Below are 7,191 nucleotides of genomic sequence, written 5' to 3' on the forward strand. Positions count from 1 at the left end.
GTTTGAGAATATCTTGTAAGAACTTTTTGTGGTAATGCAATGATCAGTGTGTTACCATCAGTGTACAAGTGAATTGCTTGACTAATTTATAAATCCAAGAGGTTGAAATGAAAACCATCAAAGTATTTTTATGTATTGGCTTGGCTTGCCTTCGGCCCGTCTAGATGTATACCCCTAAACTTGAGATTGTTTAGATTTTTGACTCTTACACCCTGCTCTAAATAAGTCATTTTTTACATATGCCACCAACCCCCAATCATATGTTGGAAATTTCATGTCCTACATCATACACCTATAGAAACCTAATGCGTAGCAAAGAAAGGCCATTTTTGCAGTATTTTCCTCAGCAAAGGAAAATAAGATGATTCATGACATAACAAAAGAATTGAATCTACCAGAAAATAAATTTTCAATAAAGATGTTGCTATCGAGCATAAAGTTGTGTTATCATCTCTTCATCAACTGATGGCACGCACGGAACTTGGCTATCGCTCTCTCCCGTAAAAAAAGCAGGGAGTTTAGGTTCAGGCAACGCGCTTTCACTGACAAGCATTAGAACCACTGACAACATAGTTGGCCTATCATTTGCATTTTGTTGCACACATAGTAGTCCAACATGTATTGGCCTTAGCACTTCAGAGACATTACACGAGCCATTTATAGCTTCATCCATGAGTTCACTGGTCCTGCCTTCTTTATAGAGTCTCCATGCCTGAATCAGACAACACATATGTTAAGTATAGTATACCCAGAAGGTGTTATCAATATTAAAATACTAGTTTTGGTCTCTATCGGTATAACATACATGTCCAAGAAGGTTGTCATTATGATCTTTGTGAGAGAATCACCTGTTTTTCTTACCAATCACTATCCCCAACACCAAAACACCAAAGCTAAATACGTCTGACTTTACAGAGAATCACCCGTGTACCGCATACTCTGGAGAAATATATCCGCTGCAGTGAAGTAAATGGAATAAATTGGAAAAATTAATGGCAAAACTGTTCTAATGAATTATGGTTTGAGATTCTTACTATGTCCCAACCACTTTTTTTGTCATAGCACCAGTACCCGATCCTAAAAACTTTCTAGCAAGACCAAAGTCAGAGATTTTAGGGTTCATGTTGTCGTCCAGCAAAATATTAGCTGCCTTGAGATCTCTGTGGATAATTTGGAGGCGGGAATCTTGATGTAAATATAGAATACCTCGAGCTATCCCATGTATGATATTAAGACGCTTAGGCCAGTCAAGCATTAGACTTCTGGTTTCATCTGTGGAAGATAACCACATAATAATTTAGTGTCTGTTGTGGAATTTAAAAGTATTGGTGCATTGAGATAGAAATGAGTCAAACCAAAGAGAAGTGTGTCCAAGCTTTTGTTAGCCATGTAATCGTAAATCAAAATCATTTCATTTCCATGCACACAATATCCAAGAAGCTTCACAAGATTCCGGTGCTGAAGCTTTGCAATACAAATGACTTCATTCTTGAATTCATCAAGCCCTTGTTTGGATGTTTCTGATAGCCTCTTTATTGCTACTTCTTCACCATTTTCCAACACACCCTAATATATCCGGGTAATTGTTCTTAAAACTAATAATGCCTGAATTCTTTACGGATTGAAAATAAGTTACCTTGTAAACAGGACCAAAGCCACCTTCTCCTATTTTATTATTGATGCTAAAATTATCTGTAGCCTTTGCTATTTTGTTTAAACTAAAAAACGGCAGCTCCTCCAGATCTTCAATTTGAACATCGGTATTCTTTTTATGAAGAGCATTCCGCTTACCTATAATTTTCTTCTGAGACTTTCTATTTTTTCTTATACAAGCATACGCAACCGTAAACAGAAGCACCAAAGCTGATGAAGTTGATATGGCCATGATAAGCACCTTTTTCCTTTTATATTGGGAAACCATGTTAATTTCTGTTAATGAGCCATGTATCAGTTTTACTAAAAGTGAGATGCATTATTTGGTACTTTACTTCTACTAGCATACCTGATAATTCGATAGCCGCCAGCCTAACATGAAGATCTTGCCCATTTTGTGAGTACACCCGTGTGTCAATCAAATCTCCAAACCATAGCAAGCATCCAACTCCACCTGCAGTCGTGTTTGGATTTGCATAGGCGGTGAACTAGCAATTATCCTTGCAAGCTACCTCACATTCCTGGATACTCAAGCTGAAATTAAACACAGCATTCTGTGTGTCTGGCAATTTCATGCTTGAAAACTTTAGAAATCCCTCTTCAGGTCCACAATCCAAGGCTCTGCTGCGTGTGCACCCACTAGTCCAATTATCAGAATTTAGTTGTGGGATTTTTAACTCAAATCCTTTCAGGCATTTACAAGAAGGAAAATTGGTTGTACTACAGCTTCCATATGGTCCACACAGTCCATAGTTGTCACAATAATCTAATGGTGTGGTGTGATCTTGCATCCATTCGTGGTTCTGGTTATTTAGCCGTGAGACCTCAAGCTTGCCACTAGGATTCACAGTAGACTTGAATGAAATTGTGGTGAGATTAGAAGTATACCAGAAATACTTCACCTTCTGACGGACAACCATATCTAACAGTACTTTTGTGGTGAGATTGGAAGTATACTTTGGCAAGCCTGCAAACTCTACACCATCATACGGCCCGATCCTTGTTTCAATTATAGAACCTTTCTTTATGTAAAACTGTGGATATCTGCCCTCCTCCATTGAGCACGAGAGGGTATACTCGCTTGTGGAAGGATCATGTGCACTCCTCCATGATGTCAAGTACAACTCTCTTCCTGTTACGAAATTTTTCCCCAATTTCATGTCTGATATCAAGGTATCTCCAGGGTAATCAAAACTCTGCCAAATGACACTATTGGAAACCTTAATTACCAAATTACCCGTATCCAAAAGTTGTGCTACGGGATTGACCTTTGTGAAGGAAACAAAGGAGGTGGATGACCAAATGGTCTTACCTGCACCATTGAAAATAGACAGGATCCCTTGGTTGTCCAGGCTGACCATGCCCAAGGTATTCGTAAGTGGAGTTTCACGGTTTGCCACCCATATCACCCCACGAGGAGATGTGTTTTTAAACCATATCCCCAGGTATCGATGCTTCGAACTGCCTGGGCTAAAGAAACCGAGCTCAAATTTCGCATTCCCCGAAACAATTGCCTCGCCATCTGTGATATTTTTGTGCACAGGTATGGTGTCTAATGAATTACAAATTCTGAACATTAAAACGATTGAGGTAATATGAGGGAGTAACTTTACCATCGGTTGACTCATATCAATTCACTGATATTCTTGTCTAACTCACAGTTATGGTTTCAATGATAAACTAGAATTACACATCATGAGAAAAAAGAAGGTAATAGAAGGGAGTAATATTATGGTTTGATTCATATCGATGCACGGATTATTTCAAGTGTCTTCCTCAACACTTGATTTAACATGAATAGGTACCTCACATATGTAAAACCAAATATCAATCAATCAATTAATCATATCCAGTAAAGTCCCACCAATAGCATAGCTATAAGTAGGTCTGGGGAGGGTGGGATGTAGGCACACCGTACCTCTATCCACATGTATAAAGAGGTGGCTTCCAGAGAGACCTTCAGCTCTAAAGTACATATGTATGAAGCAATACAAAGAAAATCAGAGTTCAACAGTAATAATAATAATAATAATACTATTTATGTAGAGAAAATATTATTATGGTGTGTGACTAAAATAATGTAAATAGAAGCCCTAAGGTATTCCTTTCTCCCTAAAAATAATAATAATAATAATAATAATAATAATAATACTATTTATGTAGAGAAAATATTATTATGGTGTGTGACTAAAATAAGGTAAATAGAAGCCCTAAAGTATTCCTTTCTCCCGAAAAATCCTTAACTTTAATTCTACTTCTCCAAGCATTCTTATCCTCAACCATGTCCTCGGAGAGGTTTAGGTCTATCAAATCATTCTTAATCCTCTCATCCCAAGTCAATTTAGGTCTTCCTCTACCCCTTCTCCCCTCTATAGTAATGTTTTCTATGGATCTAACAGGATTCGTTGTTTGTCTTCTCTTCACATGTCCAAACCATCTCAATCTCCACTCTCTTATCTTGTCTGCTATGTTCGTCACCCCTAATCTCTCCCGAAACACGACGTTTCTTATTCGGTCTAACCTTGTGTGCCCACACATCCAACGTAGCATTCTCATTTCTGTCACCTCCATCTTCCGTACTTGTGCCTTCTTGATGGCCCAACAATCTGTTCCATATAGCAATATCTATAATATAATAGTAATATGAGGTAGTAACTTACTATTGTTTATTCAACTTAATTGACTTTTAACTGTTCTGGTAATTTCCAGGAAGGACTTGTTGCATAGAATTCAACAATGATTTCTCGATTATTGATTAAGAAAGCTAAAGTTGATTGAATTTTAAATGTTCACGTCAATTCCATGAAAGACTTCTTGCATCTTATTCTTATTATTTGAAACTATTGTATTGTCCCCATCTTGGTTACATGAGGGCCTGTTAGGGTATTTTTTGTCCATGAGAAAACCCAACAAATATTATATTACATGGGTTATTACTATTATTATTTTATTTAGTAATAATATGATATATATACACCAAAATCAAGTTGGGGTGTTTTTGGTTTTTTATTTGGTGGAACATGGGGCCCACGTACACAAGGTATGTTGTGGTAGATTTTTCTTTGGGCCTCGTTGTTTGCTCAACAAATTCAAAAGGGGTCGGTGCTAACAAACCCTAAGCACATACATATATATAGAACAATTTCTTTTGGTGAATGTTGCTGCGAGCTGCCGAAAAACACAAAGAATATTATTAGTGAATAATATTCTTGGAGATTACATTCTGCCGTCAACAATAACAAAGACAAAGAGAAGTTTTGCTCAATTAGTTTGGTGTTTTGTGAAGATAAGAGACGTGCCAGAGATCGATTCATTCTCTCGTTGGTGATACCTCTTACTCGTATTTCTTTTATAGTTTGAATCCATATACTTGAAGATTGTTTGTACCAAGTATATGATTATTTGTGTATGCCTCTAGTTTTACCTAGAGAAGAACTTTGTATTGCTCATTATTGGTGATAGTGGATTTGAAGCGGCTCTAGTAGTCCCGTGGTTTTTACTCTCGCCTTGAGAGGTTTTCCACGCTAAAATTATTGTGTCCTATTTACTTTTAAATTACCCTATTTGTTTGCATCCTCATTGGTTCATTCGAGTTGGGAAAAAGTTAATCAAACGAAGATTAATTCCGCATTTTTGTTTACCGTTCGTGGCTAGGTGGTCGTTTTTCCCAACAGAGTGGTGTCAGAGCTTCGGCTCTTGTTCTTGGGTTAAGACTTGTTTGAACGATGGAAGCTAATACAGGTAGGATGGTGAGTTTGAATGATTCCAATTATCAGGTTTGGAAAGGCAAGGTGGAAGACCTTCTTTATGTGAAGGATTATTATTTGCCTGTTTTTAGTACCGATAAACCTGAAGATAAAACTGATGAAGAATGGAACATTTTGCATCAAAAGGTTTGCGGGTATATTCGGCAATGGGTTGATGATAATGTTTTGAACCATATTAGCGGGGAGAGTCATGCTCGTACTCTATGTACCAAGCTTGAAGAGTTTTATGCTCGGAAGACTGGGAACAATAAGTTGTTCTTGATTAAACAGTTGATTAACTTGAAATACCGTGATGGAACTCCTGTTACTGATCATCTAAATGTTTTTCAGGGTGTTATTAATCAGCTTGCAGGTATGGGTATTAAGTTTGAAGACAAGATACAAGGTTTGTGGCTTCTTGGTACATTACCGGATTCTTGGGAGACTTTTAGGACATCGTTGTCCAACTCCGCAGCTAACGGTATTATTACTATGGAATTGGCTAAAGGTAATATTATAAATGAAGAGATGAGAAGAAAGTCACAAGGTTCCTCTTCACATTCAGATGCCTTGGTTACCGAAAGTAGGGGGAGAAGCCATAGTAGAGGTCCGAGTAATAGAGCAAAGCACCGCAGTAAGTCCACAGGGAAGTTTGAAGATTATGAGTGTAATCATTGTGGTAGAAAAGGGCACACAATAAAATATTGCAGACAATTGAAAAAGGAGAACAAGAAGGCTAATTACAACAATAAAAAGAACAACCATAAGAAAGACGACGGTGATGAAGGTACTTCTGAAACTAACACTGCCACCGAAGAGTTTTATATTTGTTGTGATTATGATAGGGTGAACATTGCACGTGATGATTCGAGTTGGGTTGTTGACAGTGGTGCTACTTGTCATGTGATATCACAAAGGGATTTTTATTCGTCTTATACTCCTGGTGATTTTGGGAATGTCAAGATGGGTAATAATGGGCTATCAAAGATCGTTGGTGTTGGGGATGTTTGTTTGAAGTTTGATAATGGGATGGATTTGGTTTTACACAATGTGAAACATGTTTCGGATATTAGACTTAATTTGATCTCCGCAGGCACATTAGATGATGATGGTTTCCACTGTACCTTTGGTGGTGGAATTTGGAAACTCAATCGTGGTTCGTTGATCGTGGCAAGAGGTGAAAGAACTTCAAAGTTGTACATGGCACGTCCAAAGATTTCCAAAGACTCGGTTAATTCATTGACGAATTCTGATGCGACTGATGTGTGTCATAAGAGACTTGCTCACATGAGTGAAAAGGGGATGTCTATTTTATTGAAGAAAGATACCTTGTCCGGTGTGAAAGATGTTCATTTGAAGAAGTGTTCTCATTGTATGAATGGTAAGCAAAACAGAGTTTCTTTTCATAGTCAACCGCCTCATAGAAAAGAAAGTATACTTGACTTGGTGCATTCAGACGTATGTGTTCCTATGAAGACTAGAACACTTGGGGCTGCTTATATTTTGTCACATTTATAGACGATCATTCGGGGAAGGTATGGGTTTATACTTTAAAGTCTAAAGATCAAGTATTTGATGTGTTTAAGCAGTTTCATGCCCTAGTTGAGAGACAGACTGGGAAGAAGCTCAAGTGTGTTCGTACAGATAATGGAGGTGAATACATTGGTCCTTTTAATGCTTATTGTAGAGAGAAGGGTATTCGACACCAAAGGCCACCTCCTAAGACACCACAGTTGAATGGTTTAGCAGAACGGATGAACCGAACCTTGGTTGAAGGGTTTAAGTGTTTGCT

At 37.8% G+C, this 7,191-nt stretch overlaps 1 pseudogene; it reads right to left on the bottom strand.

The window, feature by feature from the left end:
* Nucleotides 1-424: 424 nt before the first annotated feature.
* Nucleotides 425-3,287, bottom strand: LOC143550131 (G-type lectin S-receptor-like serine/threonine-protein kinase At4g27290; annotated as a pseudogene).
* Between the last annotated feature and the right edge of the window lie 3,904 nt (nucleotides 3,288-7,191).

This window comes from Bidens hawaiensis, unplaced genomic scaffold (genome assembly GCF_021521415.1).
Source record: "Bidens hawaiensis isolate Kalapana, Puna unplaced genomic scaffold, B.hawaiensis_p1.1 tig00000978_1, whole genome shotgun sequence".
NCBI classification, from domain to species: Eukaryota; Viridiplantae; Streptophyta; class Magnoliopsida; order Asterales; family Asteraceae; genus Bidens; species Bidens hawaiensis.